Source organism: Bison bison, unplaced genomic scaffold, assembly GCF_000754665.1.
Source record: "Bison bison bison isolate TAMUID 2011002044 unplaced genomic scaffold, Bison_UMD1.0 scf7180017864489, whole genome shotgun sequence".
Lineage (NCBI taxonomy): Eukaryota > Metazoa > Chordata > Mammalia > Artiodactyla > Bovidae > Bison > Bison bison.
Window position 1 is genome coordinate 10,051,692 of NW_011495048.1, and position 18,073 is coordinate 10,069,764.

The following is an 18,073-nucleotide window of genomic DNA, read 5'->3' on the forward strand; positions in this document are numbered from 1 at the left end:
GGAACTCAATAGTTCAGAGAAAAAGCTTGTCTAGACACCTGGACTGTGACAAGCAGCATATAAGAGTGGGTTGGCTTTGGGGAACTGAAAGGTGGCCATGAGTGTGCAGTGCAGTGAGCGAGCAGAAGGTAGTCCAAGCTGCAAGGATGGGCAGGGGCCAGATCCCACATGCCTGCAGAAAGCATGCGCTGTGAGTTACAGGGGAAGCTGTTGAAGGATTTCAAGAATGCCACAACTTTTAAAGGTGACATTGGCTATTGCATGGAAGATGGAAGGGGTGTGGCCTGTGTGTAGGTTAGGGGAGCTGCCTGATAAACTGTAGCAGTCATCCAGACAAAAGATAGTGACAAAAGATGGAAGCTTAAACCAGGTTGGTGGTAGTAAAGGGGATGGATTATTGATATGTTTTAGTGGTAGAAATAACAGGTCTTGTCATTGGGGTGTACTTGTGGAGTGAGGGAAAGTGAAGGGTCAATAAGGACTGTCAGGTTTCTGTTTAAGCAACAAGTAGAAAATGAAGCCATAAACTAAAGGAGGAAAAGTCTGAAAGAAAACGAGTACATGTGGGGAAACACAAATTTCTGTTGTGATTGTAGTAAGTTTGAGATGCCTGAGTGACAATCCTGTGGATATGTCCAGAAGGTATAAACAGAGCACAGAGAAGAAGTCTGGGTTGTAGGTACGAATGTGGATGTCATCAGAATTAGCCTTTGCTGTCTTTTGTATTGTTTTGATTTGCACCTGCCCAACTTCCACTCATCTTTCAGGTGTCAGCTTAAATGTTGCTTTCTCATGAGGTCTCCCCTCCCCCCACCCAATAAACATCAGTATAAATGAGGGGCTCTACTAGGGTCTCTTCCTATTTAACTTTTTTCAAAGTACTTATCATGGTTAGAAATTAAGGTTCATGTTTTCTCGCTCCTTAGGGATGAATCTCAGCCTGCATTGAGATGCTCCAGGAAAAAAATGACTGTTTTTCTATAATGAAATCTTCTAGACCCTAAATTTTAGAAAAAAAGGAAGACAGGAAAAAAGAAAGGAGGGCCCAGAGCTGAGTGAAGATAGACTGACACATTCATGGGTGGAATAGAAGAGGAAGCTGACAAAAGCAGCTGCTAAGAAGGAACTAGAAAGAATACAAAGTCTGGGATGTAAGGGGAGACAAGGACTGAGGGAGTGTCACTGTGTCCACTTCTGCTGAGAAGTCAAGCCCAGTGGAGAGACTGAAGTGCCTATTGGATTTACACCATGGTGGGCATGGGGGGCTTTGTAAGAGCTGTTTGGATGGAGCTGTGTGAATAGAAGGCAAGTTGCAGCGAGTAAAGGAATGAATGGAAAGGAGGAATGATAAATAATACATGAAGAATATTGTTCCAAGAAGTTTTACTGTTGGGGAACAGGAAACTAGAGCAGTGGCTAGAAGGATATGTGGGGTTAAAGGACAGTAACTCTGGGCAATACTGAACTGTATTCCTGTGCAGATGAGGACAATGGGTTGAAGGGGAGTGGGGAGAAATAACAGCAGAAGGAATTAGAGATGAATAAAGAAAGAAGAGGAAGGGACAGAGCAGGTAGGAAAGTGGTGACACACAGAGAATGGAGCCAAGAAGCCTTTGAAGGCCACGGCCAGAGCTGCCCCAGCTGTGCCCATTGCCTGAGGCAGTGCCAGCTGCTGCTAGGAGGGGGACGCCATCGCTGGCTAAGAGGTTAGTCACTCTGTCGGCAGCCAGACCCTGGCCCCTGGCCAGCCACATGTTGGGAGCAGAGTAATGAGTTTTCTGGCAGGCATTGTCGAAGAGACAGGGCAGTGTGGGTGAGCTCTGAGCAGCAGGAGGACAGTAAGGCAGGCTTCAGAGGGAGCCTGCAGCTGAGATGCCACCCCCGCGCCCTCTTTGTTCCTCTTGCCCACATAGCCTGCAGCCAAAGGAGTGGGGGTGCAATTTCACCCCTTTCTCTTACCACCTCTCTGTTCTGCCGCTCCAGGGGGTCAGACCCTGCAGCCCCAGGAGCAGATGGGCACCTGCTCTGGCTGTCCCATGCAGACCTCACCTTCTTGGTGGGGAGTCTGAAGCTCACAGATGGGAGAGGGTGCTGGCCACTCAGTGGGAGGCCCAGGCTGGCTGAGCCCCAGAAGCACACAGAGGAGCAGGCCTGGGCTCTTGGCACTGCAAGAGCCTGGGGAGGGTGTCTGCTGCAATACACAAAACCATTCCGTGTCCCCGCATGCCATAGACCAGTGCTTTTCAGATTTTAATGTGCAAGAGAATGGCCAGGGGGTTGTGTTAAGAGGCAAATTCTGAGGCCACAGAACTGGGGTGGGGCCTGAGAGTAGGCATTCCTTTTTTTTTTCCTTTTCAAATATGTCCTTATTTATTTGGTTGACTCGGGTCTTGGTGCGGCACAGGGTGGGGGTCTTCCTTTGGTCACGTGGAATCTTCCTTTGGGGCCCACAGATTCCCGAGCTGTGGCCCACTGGCTCTGTACCGTCCAGGCTTAGTTGCTCCACGGCATGTGTAATCTTAGTTCCCCGACCAGAGATTGAACTCATGTCCCTGCATTGCTAGACCACCAGGGAAGTCCTGAGAGTAGACATCTCGAACAAGTTCCAGGGTGATGCTGACACATGCTGCTCTGTCAGGGCCTTGAATTCATTAGCAAGGCTTGAGAGCCCTGATGGGCCTCTTCCACAGAAACACGTATCAGCTCATACGCACAGACCTTTCACACCCGCTTAGAGTCACACAGACACTGGAGGCTATTCTTTGGTCTTCAACCCCCAGGATAGTGACCCCTGCACCACACAGGATTACTGTCAAGTCGTTGCCCTTCCCCTAACTCCACCCTAGAAGGTCTCAGAACTGAGAGGACCAAGTCACCTGGGATACTTGTTAAAAACACAGACACTCTGCCCCTTTCCTCATTCCCAGAAGACCAGATTCAATAGGTCTGGGGCAGGGTGTGGGAATACACGAGTTTGATCAAGTTCCCCAGGGGATTCTGATCCAACTATTTTCATTGAACACACCTGAGAAACACTAATTACAAACACTTAGGTTTATGGTTTCCCAGGAATACGTGTACTGAAGTCTGAAGACCTGAAGACTTGAAGGAATAAATATTCTACTGAGGAAGTTTAGAGGCTGAGGCTGGTATTCCTGCTCAAGGGACCCTCCTGAGCATTCTCTCAAGTCAGCCTAGAACGATCACTGTGACCGCATGCTTGGTTGATCCTACCTTCTAGCAGACCAGCAGCTGCCCCCCCAGGAAGGTGAGTGCTATTTTTCAAGCATTGGCGATGGATTTGAAGTGGCTGATCAGGTTCTTCCGGGAACTGGGGACACCTCCTTACTAGCTGCTATGTTAGTCCCTTTGTGGAAGTGTTCTGGGGTCTTTCAGACACTTTTAAATCATAGGACAAGTTTTTCTTCTGCTAATGGAGCAGGCAGGAATCTTATTCCATTATCCAGGGACCTGAGAAATGTCACACTAACTTGCTTTATTTATATCTGATTTTAAGTCTCTGGTCCACTGGGCTAGCAGAAAATTTGAGTTCAGTCATTACTAGGGAGCTTAAAACCTCTAAGGCAGTGCGAAGATCCCCAAAGACCCTCAGATATTTAGCTCATGCTAGTCCCCTTTCAAGGCCCCTGTTACCCAGTGACTTTAGTCAGAACTGTTGCTCTGTACTTGGATCTTTGTGGAGGCTGGGAACGCCATGCTTAGGCTCTACCTCCTAGGTGCCCTGTTCAGCATTTCCTTCTGGAAATTCTGCCACTTTCTCGGAGAACGGGCCAGGGGTCAACATAATCTTTAGGGCCTGTGGGCCCATCACCTTCTCAGCCTTGGGGATTCTCCCTCCTCTGTCACCCTGCTTCTGCCTTCTTTTCCTTCCCACTTTTCATAAACTCAGAAGAAACTCAGGCTTTTGAAAAACAAAAGCTAACAGAGAGGTTGTCTGTAATATAAATCGTTTTTGAAGGAGTGTAAAATTTTCATTAAAAAAAATAGCAAGAACAAACCTCAAAATAATATCTCAATGATCCCATCACAGAAGCATATGACTCTCATTGATATGACCTCATTCTTTTTTTTAACACTTTTTTTTTTCTTTTTGCTGCACTGCATGGCATGTGGGATGCAGGGATCAAAGCTCAGACTCTTAACCACTGGACGGCTAGGGAAGTCCCATTCTTAACGCTAGCAAAGTATCTTTGTCTTTACTCTGTCTCACCAAAGGAGCCCCCCACTTCCTACAAAGGGAGGAGGATGAGCAGGATATAAAGCTCTTTCTATACCAAATTAAACTCTCCAGTGGAGATTCAGCCCTCTGTTGGGTCCCTGAAGCACGTTTACAGATCCTTCTGAACATTGCTTGAAAATCCACAAAAACAGAGAACAGAGGGAAAGCTCATCCTGGATCTCATTAGTGTGAGATGTTAGTCCACCTGTCCCATTATCAAAACCTGCACTCTAACTACAGCTTGCTGCCTGCCCGAGGCCTGGCTAAGTCACAAGAAAAGAGTTGGATATATTGTGACAAATCCCACCTGGGGCTGCAGGCTGTTACACAGAGGAGAGCAGCCCGAGAACTGCACCTGTGGGGAGCATTCTCCTTCCTGAAGTTGACTGCAGTGGTCTCTCTCACTTCCCCAGGTCTCACTTTGTGCATTGGGTCACAAAGAAGACCCAGTTCCTGTGAGCAGACAAGTGTTTGCTTCCTTAGTTTGTAGAGCTGGCCGTTCGGGTCTCCATGGCTGTGCTGTTTCCCTTTCCGGCTCGCGCTGCCCCATCTTTCCTTTGTTTCATATGAAACTCATCAGCGAGGCAGTCTTAGGGGCAGGAGTCACTGTAGCCTCTGGCAGCGATCCTGAACGGGAGATCAGAGAGACCGTGAGAAAAATGTCAAGCTCTGCTCTGACCGGATGTGTCCCAAGATGGGAGGAAGGTGGGTCTCACAGAAGAGAAACTGTTATTCATCTCAGTCTTTTGGATTTAGAAGCTAAAGTTACACATAGAGTTTACGGAAGTGAGTTAACCCCTAAGCCTCTAAAATACTCAGATGGCCAGGTTCCCTAGTGGCTTTTCAGTCTGAAATATTGCCTTGTCCTTCTAGATTTATGGTTCATGAAATGTTAGCATGTGCCAGAATCACCTGGATGGCTTGTTAAAATGGAATCTCGCATCCTGCCTCTCAGAGTTTCTCATTCAATGACCCATGAATTTGCATGTTTAACAAATTCCCAAATGTTGCCACTGCTGCTCCAGGGAACACACTTTGCAAATCACTTTTTTAGATTAATGCTTCTTAAACTTTAATATATATAAGAATCCCCCAGAGACTCTCCTTCAAAGGCAGATTCTGGGTCAGTAGGTCTGGGATGAGATTCTGCATTTCTAGCAAGTTCTCAGATAATGTCTATACTGCTGGTTTTCAGACCACAGTTTGAGTCACAAATCTCTAAAGCAGTGGTTCTCAACCCTGGCTACATATTAGAAACATCTGGTGGGGTCTTGAAAAATCCCCATGCACAGGCCACACTCATCCAGTGAAATCAGAATTTCTGGGAGGGAGGTCCAGACATCAACCGTTTTAAAAACTCCCCAGATGAATGTAATTGTGCAGCCAAGATTAAAGACTATTGTTTTAGAACAGTGGTTCCCAACCCTACTGCATATTTTAAATGTATGAGATGCTTTTCCAAAGCACCTATTCTTTTTTTTCCTCTTATGCTTTATTTTTTTAATTTTCTTTTTAAAATAAGCTTTTTATTTTAGGGTAGTTTTTGACTTACAGAAAAGTTGCAAAGATAGTCCAGAAAGTTCCCATGTACACAGCACTCCATTTCCTCTGTTGTTAAGATCTTATATGAATGTGGCACATCTGTCACAACAGATGTCACAACTAATTGCTGTTGATTATTCGCTCAGTCATGTCCAACTCTTTTGCAACCCCAGGGACTATAGCCCACCAGGCTCCTCTGTCCATAGGGATTCCCAGGCAAGAATACTGAAGTGGGTTGCCATTTCTTCTCTAGGGGATCGTCTCAACCAGGAATGGAACCCACATCCCCTGCATTGGCAAGTGGATTCTTTACCACTGAACTACCTGGAAAGCCTGTCATAACTAACACTGATATGTTATTACTAACTGAAGTCCATGCATTTTTCAGATTTAGTTTCAATATAATATCATTTTTCTATTCTAGAATCCCATCTGGGAAACCACATTATATTTGTGTTGTTTTGGGTTTTTGAAAAATACATGGTATTTTGGTATTTGAAAACTACCTATTCTTGAGTCACATGCCTAATAACTTTCTAACTGATCTGCCCAATAAACATGATTGCATGTTTTCCAAATAAACACAAACACACACACACACTCACACACCTTTAAAATCTTCAATAGCTTCTCTTTCCTTTTAGATAAAAACAAAAGTCAGAATTTCTGGACATGGGACCTGGGTCATTATCTTAGAAAATACCCCCAGAGATTCAAGTGTGCAGCCAGGATTGAGAACTGCTCTAGATAGTCTCTAGTTACATTCTACCTGCTCTATAACATTTGCCCATTAAATGCGGTCTGCCCACCTAGGCATGCAGAAACCTACCCTGGGCAGCAGCCTCTGCTGGCTGACCCCTCCCACTTGCCTGCTTAACTTGCTCTTCCCCACTTTGACTGTTGTCAGTTTGATCCTCTTCATTTGTTCTTTGCCTCCCCAGAGCTGCCTTGGGACTCCTCCATGTTTTACTAAACATAACCCCTCATCTCTGGATTCTGACCCTGCTCCACAGTCTCCCACACTCTGACTTGGATTTTGGCTCTGTACACTCACTCCCTTCTTGGGCTTCCCTGGAAGTTCAGAAGGTAAAGAATCTGCCTTTAGTGCAGGAGACCCAGGTACAGTCTCTCGATTGGGAAGATCCCCTCGAGAAGGAAATGGCAACCCACTCCAATATTCTTGCCTGGAGAATTCCATGGACAGAGGAACCTGGCAAGCTACAGTCCACGGGTTCGCAGAGTTGGATGCTACTGAATGACAAACACTTATTTCACTCCCCTCTTGGCATCAGCCTCCCCACCATCCAGTACTGGCTGCCTGCTTAGCCTCCCAGCCACCAGGTCAAGTATGTGGACTCTCTGCAAATATTTACTATGGGTCTCTGAGGTGCCCGGCACTGTGCTAGACAGGAACTGCCTTGTGAACCAAAACAGACTTGTCACTTGGAGAACTTCGCTTTCTAATGTGGGAAACAGTGGTGAAACAAATGTAAAATGTGTACAGTATTATGTGCTGGGGAGGAGAGGGCACAGTACTGTGGATGTCTATCAGAGGGGAGCCTTGCCCAAGGAGCAATATTTAAGCTAAAATCTAAGATAGCAGTGGGTGTTACCTAGGCAAAGAGGAGAGGGAGATGGAAGAGCAAAGGGTGTCATGTGCAAAGTCTGGGCTGTGGGAGGAACATGTCATATCAGGGGACGGAAGGCCTGGGTGGCTGCTGCAGACGGGGAGAGAGGTGTGAAGCGGCTTTCGACCTTCTATAACCTATATGGCACCCACTCTCTGGCCAAGGTTCATCACACAGCAGCCACCCACCCCGATGTAGCAGTCATTTGGTAACTGGCTCTAGTGGGCCACACTTTGTGCAGCGGTGCAGGTTGTCAGCCCCGACTCTGTGAATAGCAAAACTGAATGTCTCTCTTCCCTCTTCCTAGCCCCTATCCCTGGGGCTTTCCCCCTTTTTCTAGGGAAATAGGACAAATCTGACTACAGACTATAACAGAAAGAGATGGGTTTCATGGTTTATTTTAGCTGGCCAGGCACAGGGTGTTCAAAGTAGTCCTTTATTTTAAATTCAAGTTGTGCATCTTTCGATTCATATGTTGTCCATAGAGGTTGGAAGTCTGGGAGGAACTCCTTTATCCTATTCAGTTGTCCCCTACATCCTCGGCAATTGAAGTGTTCCCACACATCTTACCTTCTGGAGGTCAGCCCCGTCTCCTCCAGCCCCTGGAGAACAACAACAGACTTCCCTTTGAATCCTCATTTACAATAGAGTGTTCTAGGAAGAGGTGACTAATCACAGTGAAGAAGGGACTGTCCCAAAGGACTCCATGATTCAGTAGGGAACTCTAGAGCTTCTTATGTATGTGGTGTACTCCCCAAGAATGTACTCAGATCTTTAAATACCAAAAATAGGGAGGAACCAGCCCTTGCACTAGACCCAATGAGAATACCTGAAGCCAAAGGGAGGAAGATGCTAACATAACTAACTATAATTAAAGGTAGAAAAAAGATGGTGTGTTAAAAAGCCTGAAACTTCCTCAACTTGATAAATACTATCTATTAATACAAAAATTCTACAGTTAACCTCATGCTTAAATGATGAGAAATAGATGCTTTCCACTAAGATCAAGTATAAGGCAGGGATGTCCTCTCATACCACAACTTTTAACATCATACTGGAAGTCCTTGCAAATACAATAATGCAAGAAAAGGAAATAAAAGGTATAATGATTAGGAAAGAAGATATAAAACTATCTATTCACAGATAACATGAGCATTTATGTAGAAAATCTAAAAAATTCCTGGAACTAATAAGTGATTATAGCAAGCTGGCAGGATACAAAGTTGATATGCACAAGTCAATTGTTTTCCTGTATATTAGCAATGATCAAGTAGAATTGAAATTAAAAACCATTTACATTTATGTTAGCACCCTCAAAAGATATGCTTAAGTATGTGGGTGCATGTACAGGCTTAGTCACTCAGTCGTATCTGATTTTGCAACCCCCCCAGGCTCCTCTGTCCATGGGATTCTCTGGGTAAGGATACTGGAGTGGGTTGCCATTCCTTTCTCCAGGGGATCTTCTAGATTTGGGGATTGAACCTGGGTCTCCTTCATTGCAAGCAGATTCTCTACCATCGGAGCCATCAGGGAAGCCCATACTTAAGTATAAACCTCACAAAAAATGTACAAAATCTATACACAAAACTCTGATGAATGATATCAAAGAAGAACTAAATAAATAGATATTCTATGTTCATGAATAGTTATAGCTAAGTTGGTAAAGAATCCGGCTGCAATGCAAGAGACCCTGGTTTGATGCCTGGGCCAGGAAGATCCTCTGGAGAAGGGATAAGCTACCCACTCCAGTATTCTGGCTGGAGAATTCCATGGACGGCCACGAACAGTATAGTCCATGGGGTCACAAAGAGTCCAACACGACTAAGCAACTCTCACTTTCATGTTCATGAATAGGAAGACTCAATATTGTCACTATGTCAGTGCTTCCCAATTTGATCTATAGATTCAATGTAATACTAACAAGAGCCTGTAGAGAAAGGTAGCCTACAGAGAGAATGGAGAAGCAGCAGGTTTTGCCTACAGCAAATTTTGCCTGTCCTTACTGAAGGACTATTTAAATTACTTGGTTTCCAGAAATGTACATTTAGTAAAAGAATTTCAGAGAGTAACAAACAAGGTCTGATGAGGTCTGTGTGCCTGGGACTCTGTTTTCCTGTATATTAGCAATGATCAAGTAGAATTTGAAATTAAAAACCATTTACATTTATGTTAGCACCCTCAAAAGATATGCTTAAGTATGTGTGTGCATGTACAGGCTTAGTCACTCAGTCGTATCTGATTTTGCAACCCCGCCAGGCTCCTCTGTCCATGGGATCCTCTGGGCAAGGATACTGGAGTGGGTTGCCATTCCTTTCTCTAGGGGATCTTCTAGATTTGGGGATCGAACCTGGGTCTCCTTCAAACAATAAAGGAGTTCCTCCCAGACTTCCAACCTCTATGGACAACATATGAATTGACAGCTGACCTGCAGAGAGATTTGATCATCTCAGATTACAACAAAATTTTAATTACTAAGGTGAGAAAATTGCCCTGTAGTAATGGCTCTCAATCCTCACAACCTGTTACTAATGATGTACTTTTTCATGATTCTTATGCTATGCAATCATTCTTTCTTTCCTATAGTCACCCATCCATCCATTGATTCTATAACTATTCATTTAGCACCTACTAAGTAACAGGCTTTGGCAATACCAAGACAAATAAGTCATACTCTCTGTTCTCAAGGGCAGTGAGTACTGTTCATTCATAGACCTTTTATAGCTTGTAATGATGTATATTTGTAGGATTCTTTGTTTAATCTCTCTCTTCCCCATTATGTCAGTTTTATAAGGGAAGAATCATGTCATCTTGTTCACTGTCGTAACCTAGCACCTGGCCGAGTTCTTGGCACACAATGGGCACTTGATACATATTTGGTGAACAAAGGGCTTTCAGTCTATTCAAGACTTAGAATTGTCTTTCCTTGGTTTTTATTTAGCCCTTATTATATCCTACTCCGTAAAAGGAGATTTTATAGGAGAATCAGGCAATAATACATTTTGAAAGCTAGGTTACTAATGTCCCACAGTGTTTGAAAATTACAAACTCTGTGACAGGTGCCTGAGATAACAACTTGGTAACAAAAATTCTGCCTTGTAATCTGGATCCTTGGCATCTAGGGACTCTTCCTTTCTTGGTAGCTCTCAGATTAAAACTGTCAAGAGAGTGGGTTTACAGAATGCAGCTGATTCTTTGACCTTGAGGAAATGGACTGTGGAAAGCAGAAGTGGATGTGGGAAATGCCCATCCCTAGACTGATAAGAAGGGGTGGGCAGAGAGGACAAGGGATGCCTCACAGAGTTGGGCAGGTTGCGCACTCCTTAAGGCACCCAGACAAGGGGTAAGTAGGGGCTGAAACCAAGCCACACTCTTTTTCTTGACAGTGAACATTGGTGAGAGGCTGTGTCAAAGGAGTCCCAAGGAGGTGGTAGCCCACGGAGGAGTCCTCGTTTTCTTAGGAAGAATGAGAGTAATGAAGAAGGGTGTGGAAGGAACCTGCATTTTTATTCAATCAGAAAGCAGAAAGTAGAGCCTTGCCCACTCTGATGGCCTCACTCTGAACCACTGATTCCTCCCGACCCCCTTATCCCCACTCCAGCACACCCAGTCCTCATGGTGATAAAGGCTGTCTCCTAGTAAGAGCAGGAAGATTTGTGACAAGACGTCTTAAAACCAAAGATGTTAGCAAGAGGAGACGAGCCACCTGCTTCCCTGAAGGTATGCAGGGGGCTGGGAGGGCCAACAGAGGGGTTGCTAAGCTGCTGACCCAGGTCTGGCTGGCGGCATAAGGCATCCTTTCCCCAAATGCGGATAGACTCTGTGACACTGCAGAGAACTCATGTGCACAGCTTAAAAGAAAAGCAGTTTGGTACCAAATAGCTTTAAAAAAAAAAAAAAGATTACCCACACCCACCCTTATTCTGCTCTTTATGGTACATGGAAACTCCAGGGCTATTTCTAGCTCGAGATGAAGGGATGCTGGTGAGCAGTGAGGTTTCTGCAGCTGATTACTCATAGGCCCGAGCTGTTGCCACCCTGCAGAGGCGCTAGGGCCAGGCAGCTTGACTGCACATGGCCAGCACATGGCGGGTGGGTGGGAGGACGTCTGGCTGGTTCTGGGGGGAGGAGGGGGGATGGAAGTGGCTCTGAAATTGCATTTTGGGAGCAGTAAGCTGAAGACAGTGCAGTTCTGTGTGCCTCTAACACCACCTTCCTTCCAGAAAGAAAGAATGAAAACTGGGGATATCAGTTCTGCTTCTGTGATTGTTTCTCTTGCTTCCAGTCTGGAATGTCACTGCAGGGGGCCAAGATGCAGTTCTTTTTCCTGATGGAGAATGAATAATCTTAAATAAAGTGGTCAAATCTCTCTCTTTTTTTTGGCTACGAGGCATGTGGGATCTTAGTTCCCTGACCAAGGATTGAACCCATGCCTACTGCATTGGAAACACAGAGTCTTAACCACTGGACCTCCAGGGAAGTCCCTAAAGTGGTCAGATCTTAAGGAAGGTTATCAAAACATCATGGAGAGATCAAGAAAGGGAAGGATTAACTTCAACTATAAAATTTCAGAGACTTTGAAATCAGATGAATTTGAGTTCAATTCCTGTCTCTTTCATTATCAGCGGTGTGACTTTCGGCAGGTATTTAACCTCTCTGCAACTCATTTCCCTCACCTGTTAAGTGGGAAGAATCCAGGACTCAACGGTTTTATTTTGGTGGGGTTGGCATGGTCATGTATCTAAATACTCGTTTTCTGAGCAGGTCAGTCATTCCAAAACCCAGGATTCTGACTCTTGTTCATCCTCTCCTAAGAGAGTACTCATTGATTTTCTTCATTTTTATATTTTATCTTAATGGAAAGCTGGCAGTTTTTGCACAAAGACCAGGTAGAAATGTGATTTATATTACATATGGTATGTTATTTACAGAACAAAATCGACACACTGCCTTGTTTTCAAGTTTAAATATTTTTGCCCTCTAGGATGTGGGGTGTCAGATATTGCTCCTCTTCAAAGCCATGTCTAAATTGACAGTAATATGTAAATTGAAATGACTTTTGTAAGAGTTAGGCATGTGAGTATTTCTCTCCATGCCTGGTATCTAAGCACAAAGAAAAAAAAGTGGCTTTGGTGGGAGATGTGTGTTTTCAAACACCACACGTAGGCACAGAATTATTCGATTACTTTCTAAATCAAATTGCACCTTATCCTGAGCCTCCACTTTTACATCCTATTCATTATCAGGGTTGGAATATTCTCCTCAAGTCATGAGAAGTCTGAGGAAACTCACATGGAGCAGAAGTGTCCAGAAGGCTCTCTGGCCTTCAACCCACATTGGTCACTCGCTGCTGTGCTCATGATCCGAGCACTCAGAGGGGGCCTTGCTGCTGTCTCCACCCTGTGCTTAGGTTCACAGTGTTTGCAGGGACTGAAAGTCCCAGCCCCTAGCACCCGGGTCCCCCCACCTCCCCAGCCCTTACAGTTTACCTCCTAGTTATTCTCCACCGAGACATCTCTCTGGGTGACTGCAAAGAAGCAGAGGCTCTATTATCTGAATGCCCCTAAGACTCCTGGAGCCCAAACCACCCTTCTCTTCCCGGGCTCAGAGATTATCTTCTTTTCCAGAAGGGAGGGGCTGCCAGACAGGGCTGCTTCAGCATCTACTCCTCCAAACACCAGGTAATCTCCCTCTAAAGAGGCCATTTCCCTCTTAATTCACATTTTTACTCCATTATCTTCACTATTTTTGAACAGGGGATTTAGGACTCTCTGGGGAAATCCATGGTGACTAAGATGGGAAAGAATCTGCCTGCAAGGCAACAGATCTGAGTTCAATCCCTGGATCAGGAAGATCCCCTGCAGAAGAGAATGGCTACCCACTTCAGTTTTCTTGCCTGGAGAATTCCATGGACACAGGAGCCTGGCAGGCTACAGTCCATGAGGTTGCAAAGAGTCAGACACAACTGAGTGACTAACACTTAGCACTTAGACTCTTTTGCCATATTTTTATTCTAAGAGCTACGAACACTCTCAAAATCCCATTCATTCTGATACCAAAAGAAGATCTAGACCTATAGAGCAGAAATTAGCTCAGGTCCATTGAAAAAACAGAGATCTCTTTCATTTCTTTGTTTCCTGTTCCTTTCAAGATAGCACAGTGCTTTAAATTCTTTGTGAAATATCCTCTGCTTACCTTTCTCTGTTACAGAACTTCCCCAACTCTATGAGTTATTTCACTTGACTGTACTGGGAAGAGAATGTGTGTCTATAGAGTGTGATCATCTCAGAGGAGGAAGTATGTTTGTCTGGGATTTTTCTGCAGAAGGCAGCCAGCAACACAAGCCCATAGCCTATAAATAGAACATCTGACTTTCTTACCAATGTGGTTGAATCTTCTGTTTTCTTACTCAGCAAGAGTTTGTTGAAAACTGACATTGTAGTTGCTGGCTGGGGTCATAACGCTGCAAATTATTTCTAATGGTATGCAGTGTTTCTAACAGGAGTCAAGCAAGGTCAGCTCTGTGGGTATTTGTCTGATAGCCTCTGGGGTTAACGAGCATTTTTGTTTACTTTGAGAAGGGGAAAGATAGGAGAGGATGAAGACCTGTGATCTGCAGTCCAGAAAAGTTCTGCTATTGGCTATTACCATAGATGTTTCTGAATTTTTCCATCCATGAAGAAAATGACTAATAAAATATGTGCAAATTTAGCTCTTAATAAATCTATTTCTATTATTATTTAATGCTTTTTAAAGTCATCAGAATGTTGAAGAAGTAGATGTGCCCTTGTTGATAATTCATGCAAATGAGGAAGCTGTAAAGGAGAAGGATGAGAATTAGTCCAGACAGACATGGCCAATGATAGAAAGTCATAAAATCTTATCACAGACTTTCCAAAGCTCTGCTTCATTTGTGAAATTGGGAAAGCTGGGAGGACTTTAGCTAAAGATGATAAACACACAAAGGGAACCTCTTGACTCAATCCAAATATTTGAGAACTTCTGGGTACAATATAATCAAAGTGCTTGTAATATTTAAGTAGACATGAAGTCAGAAAGGAAAATCACCAAGTTGCAGAAGGAAAAAGAGAACTCAAAGTCAGAGGTGAATGGGAGTTGTACTGTGTATAAAGTGAGATCTAATCTCATATTATCTACAGAATGTGGAAATCCAAGCTTTGATACTAACATTAAAAACCTGTCTTGACCTTGATGTAAAAATATGAATTCATGAAAAGATAGATTTAAAAGGCTTCAAGATGAAAAATAAATCAGTTTCAAGGATAAGAAGATTCACTATCAAGAAGATCAATTTGGCCAGGTTTATCTGTAAACTTGGGAATATTCTGCGGATATTCTGCAGAAAAATCCCAGCTTCTTATAAAATGTACATGGAAGGGCAAAGGGCCAGAAAGAGGAGAGGAAATTCTGAAGAGGGAGAAGTAGAAGGAGGAAGAGGACTTGCCCCATTAGGTGGCAAAAACTGACTGTAAAACCCTAGCAATGAAGACTTGGGGGAGGGGAGAATTGATGGGGATGGGATAAACAAAGAAACCGTTTCTAGAATGGAAAAGAGCTTAGAAATAAACTCACTACATGAGAACAACTTGATTGATAACAGAGCAAGTGTTACAGGTAAGTAAAGAAAGGAATGGCATGATCAAAAAGAAGTCAGGACACATACATTCAAAATAGATTATAAAGACTTAAATATAAGACCTGAAACCATAAAACTTCCAGAAGAAAACATAGGTATGCTCTTTGACATTGGTCTCAGCAATACTCTTTTTGGATCTATTTCCTCAGGCAAGGAAAACAAAAGCAAAAAGAAACAAATGTGACTACATCAAATTAAAAAGCTTTTTACACAGTGAAGGATACTATCAACAATATGAAAAGACACTCTACTGAATAGGAGAGAATATTTGCAAACAATGTGTCTGACAAAGGGCTAATATCTAAAATATACAAAGAAATTATGTAACTTGACATCAATTGAAAGTTAGTCGCTCAGTCGTGTCTGACTCTTTGTGACCCCATGGACTTCTCTGTCCATGGGATTTCCCAGGCAAGAATACTGGAGTGGGTTGCCATTTCCTTCTGCAGGGGATCTTCCTAACCCAGGGATCAAACCCAGATCTCCCGCATTGCAGGCAGACCCTTTATCAACTGAGCCACCTAAACAACCCAATTAAAAAATGAGCAGAGGACCTGAATAGACATTTTCTAAAGAAGACACTCAGATGGCCAGAAGATACATGAGAAGATGCTCAATAGCACTAATCATAAGGAAAACACAAATCAAAACCACAATGAGATATCACCTAACGCCTGTCAAAATGGTTATCGTCAAAAAGACAACAAACCGCAAGTATTGGTGAGAATGTGGAGAAGAGAGACCCCTCAGGCACTGTTGGTAGGAATGTAATTTGGTGCAGGCATTATGGAAAACAGTACAGAGATTCCTCAAAAAGTTAAAAATATGATCCAGCAAGTCCACTCCTGGATATGTATCCAAAGAGAATAAAAACACAAATTAGAAAAGATGTATGCACCCCTATGTGCATTATTCAGGTGGCCAACATATGGAAACACTAAAGGCCCCTCAGTGGGTGAATGGATAAACGGTGCAAGAGAACTACACCTTTGTTTTCCATAGTGGGATTGCACTATGATTCTAACCACCAAAGCAAATAAGCAGACAAGAAACAATAACACAAATGTGTTATTTAGAGATGGAGCAGTAAACCCCAAACAATCAACTGAAAGAGCTGAAAAGGACTTCTCTGGGCAAGAGAACACAGGGTCCCTATATGCCTGTTTCAACAATGAGCACATATATCTTTATAATAATAAAAACTGACTCCACTGATAAATAATCACAAAGAACCAAATTGAAAGTCTAAGAATTAAAAAATTAAACCATTGGAATTAAAAGCTCAAAAGATGGATTGAACTGAGGAATAGACACAGCTCCCTCTGGAGTTTCTTGGTCCAACCAATAAAAGTAGGGAGACTAGGAAGAGAGTGTGTCTTCACCAGGAAACAGACTTGCTGAGCAGGGCAAGGTGATTTCTAAGTCATTTAGCACTCTGTCCAGCCCCCTCTCTCTGCTCTACAGCTTGGCCAAGGTTCCAGGATGAAAGACCTAGATTTTTGGCATCACTTCCCTACCTGCCTCACATTAACAATAACCATTAACATTAACTGAGCACCTGTTCTAAGCACTTTACATATACTAATGTATTACCACTTTATCCTCACAATCACATTATAAGGTAAATATTTTGACTCTCATAATTAAAACTGAGGGGCACAGAGTGAAGGAACTTGCTTAAAGTCATTCATCTGGTAAGTGGTATATTTGGGATTTGAACCCTGGCAGTCTATCTTCCAAGGTGGCTCAGTGGCAAAGAATTCACAGGCCGATGCTGGAGCCACAGGAGACATGGGTTCAATCCCTGGGTCAGGAAGATCTTCTGGAGAAGGAGATGGCAACCCATTACAGTATTCTTGCTGGTAAAATCCCATAGACAGAGGAGCCTGGTGTACTATGGTCCATGGCACCGCAAAGAGTCAGACTCTACTGAGCAACTGAGTAGGCAGCACCTGGTCTGTCTTCAAGGCTCACATTCTCAATGATTATGCCACGCTGTGTCTTGTTACACACACATACACTCTTGCCTGAATGTCTGAAGTCTTCGGTGAAATAGCAAGTTTATCTCTGATCACAGGTTAACTTTGTTGTTGAGCTGCTAAGTTATGTCTGACTCTTTGTGACCCCCATGGGCTACATTATGCCAGGCTCCTCTGTCCTCCGCTAACTCCCTGAGTTTGCTCAAATTCATGTCCATTGAGTCAGTGATGTTATTTAACCATCTCATCTTCTGTCACCCCCTTCTCCTTTTGCCGACAATCTTTCCCAGCATCAGGGTCTTTTCCAATGAGTTGGCTCTTTGCATCAGGTGGCCAAAGTATTGGTGCTGCAGCTTCAGCATCAGTTCTTCCAAATAGATGGGAAAACAATGGAAACAGTGACAGACTTTCTTTTCTTCGGCTCCAAAATCACTGCAGATGGTGACTGCCCCCATGAAATTAAAAGACGCTTTCTCCTTGGAAGAAAAGCTATGACCAACCTAGACAGCATATTAAAAAACAGAGACCTTTGCCAACAAAGGTCTGTCTAGTCAAAACCATGGTTTTTCCAGTAGTCATGTATGGATGTGAGAGTTGGACCATAAAGAATGCTGAGGGCTGAAGAATAGATGCTTTTGAACTGTGGTGTTGAAGACTCTTGAGAGTCCCTCAGATTGCAAAGAGATCAAACCAGTCAATCCTAAAGGAAATAAATCCTGAATATTCATTGGAAGGACTGATTATGAAGCTGAGGTTCCAATACTTTGGCTACCTGATGTGAAGAACTGACTCATTGGAAAAAACCCTGCTGCTGGGGAAAGGGGACAACAATGGATGGGATGGTTGGATGGCATCACTGACTCAATGGACATGAGTTTGAGCAAACTCTGGGAATTGATGATGGACAGGGAAGCCTGGCATGCTGCAGTCCATGGGGTCGTAAAGAGTCAGACATGACTAAGTGACTGAACTGAACTGAGAAACTAAATAAAATATGAGCAAAGTAAAAAGAGCCTAAGCAAGTGGTTAA

The 18,073-nt window shown here is 43.7% G+C and overlaps 1 long non-coding RNA gene across 1 annotated transcript in view; it reads right to left on the minus strand.

Moving 5' to 3' along the window:
• Nucleotides 1-4,108: 4,108 nt before the first annotated feature.
• The window catches only part of LOC105005344, a 96,311-nt gene continuing 82,346 nt past the window's right edge, over nt 4,109-18,073 (minus strand). Inside the window, exon 4 of the long non-coding RNA XR_827308.1 lies at nt 4,109-4,867. This is a non-coding gene — a long non-coding RNA (uncharacterized LOC105005344). The remainder of the gene's footprint in view (nt 4,868-18,073) is intronic.